The sequence below is a fragment of the Acipenser ruthenus genome, unplaced genomic scaffold, assembly GCF_902713425.1.
Source record: "Acipenser ruthenus unplaced genomic scaffold, fAciRut3.2 maternal haplotype, whole genome shotgun sequence".
NCBI lineage: Eukaryota > Metazoa > Chordata > Actinopteri > Acipenseriformes > Acipenseridae > Acipenser > Acipenser ruthenus.
The window spans coordinates 437,853-439,860 of NW_026708811.1; the positions used below are offsets into that span (position 1 = coordinate 437,853).

Consider the following 2,008-nt stretch of genomic DNA (forward strand, 5'->3'; position numbering starts at 1 on the left):
GCGCTCCATCCAGAATTCTAAAGGAGGTCAAAACTCACTGTGATTCATATTTTTGGGCACTCAATTACTGTTCTTTTCCACATCATCAGTAGCAAACTTAACATAAATGAATCTGAATCAGTTGATGAACCGTGCACTGTAGCTTACTGAGATCCTCCATGCAAAGGAGTCCAATGTTTTACTACATGGAATAACTAGTTCACCGTCACCTGTGACATTACTATACCAGAATCTGAATCATTAATGTAGATTAGGAATAGCAAAGGTCCTAATACTGATCCCTGTGGTACACCACTGGTTACCTCGCTCCATTTTGAGGGTGCTCCTCTAATCAAATTAGGGTTTGGGTTTGGTTTTGGGCTTGGGTTAGGATTGGGGTTCCGGTTCAGGTTCAATGTTTCGGGTTCTACCAGGGGAGTTATTCCAAGGCAGGTACAGTACTATTCCCAACGACAAAAAAAGACCAAAAATGTAGAACGCTTCACGAATTTGCGTGTCATCCTTGCGCAGGGGCCATGCTAATCTTCTCTGTATCGTTCCAATTTTAGTATATGTGCTGCCGTAGCGAACACACGGTGCTTACCTGATACGCGCCTCTATGTACAGCGAGTGGCTAAAGAGCGATTGGTCTTGTGGTGTGTCAAGCATAGTCCAATTGTGTCCAATTGCTCTGCGTATATGCATGGTTGTCCACAATCAACACGCAGAGGGTTACAAACTCTGAGGATATCACGTTTGCAGAAAGCGGCTGAATAAAGAAGTCTGCACATCTGCACCTTCAAACCGGCTGGGAAAGATATGCAAATACTGACATGTTACCTACGACGTTGACCCCTCTGGATTGGCCAGCATCCCGAAAGACTTGCAGGTTGACCAGGGTCCCGTTTCGTATCACAGCGCAGAATGCAACTGACACCTCAGAGGAGGGGGCTTAATACTCGGGGCTAGGGTCAGAGTTAGGGTTTAATAATGACACTCAATGATTATTAGGAATACAGAACTACACAGTTCTTGCAATTATACCTTTAGACACGATGTAGTGGTCATCTAGTTTAAAAACAGGTACAAGAAATAACTGATGAAACTACCTCAGCTGGAGGCCATTCTTCCAGGAACAGGAGTGAAGGATGCCAGGTTATACGGTCAGAGGTAATAATAGTAATAATAATAATAATAATAGTTTAAACTCACGTTTAATAAAGAAGTGAGCACAGCTATACATCAGAGAGACAGCTGGGAGATATGCAAATTTAACAAGTTTGCTTACTGTCACAAAATCCATAGGTTCAGATTTCTGTACGTACTCTGTTCCATTTAGCTCAGTATACACTCTTATCTCAAGGGAGACGTTAGGAGGACAGAGATGTTACTACTCCTTGTGGGGTATTTTTATTACGCTCTTGACCCGCAATATATCCAGATGACTAATATAGCACCCAAGAAATTGACAGACTTATGTATTTAAAGTTTGCAGAAGATGGACCACCTTACCCTGTCTGGGATGAGTGTGGTACTCCATTGTAATTACTTAGGAGTTATATAGGTTTTTCATCCCATTGGAATACATGGGACGCCTCAATTAAATCCAATCATTAATCTGGTGAGACAGCTCTTATCCCTTTTACAAATAATAGTTTTCAAAAGATCCGGACTAACTTTTCAGAATGAATAGGTGTCATGTACTGAATGAATTCACAACTTCATATTTGTCCAACTCTATGATCTCATTCCTTGTTTTCCTCCGAGCCCCTCCTTTATCTGAAAAGTTAAGTGAACCAAAGTTCCCAGGATCTTGGTTTATAATATAATATAAAAAAACTACTGTTTATATGTGCATGCAAAACACTATTTTTATATGTGTTATATATGAGAGATGTTCTTAATATGTGACATCATCTTCTAATTCATTATATTTTGCTAAATTAAAGGCATGTGTTTCTTTTAACCTCATATTGTTTCATCATTTTGTTAATGAGTCAGTTTTAATTCCATATACCATTGTCTAACA

The 2,008-nt window shown here is 39.8% G+C and overlaps 1 non-coding gene across 1 annotated transcript; it reads right to left on the reverse strand.

Annotated features, from left to right (window-relative positions):
• Positions 1-465: 465 nt before the first annotated feature.
• LOC131736185 (U6 spliceosomal RNA) lies at positions 466-572 on the reverse strand. The gene has a single exon (XR_009327989.1). It is a non-coding gene; the product is annotated as a U6 spliceosomal RNA (small nuclear RNA).
• Positions 573-2,008: the final 1,436 nt, after the last annotated feature.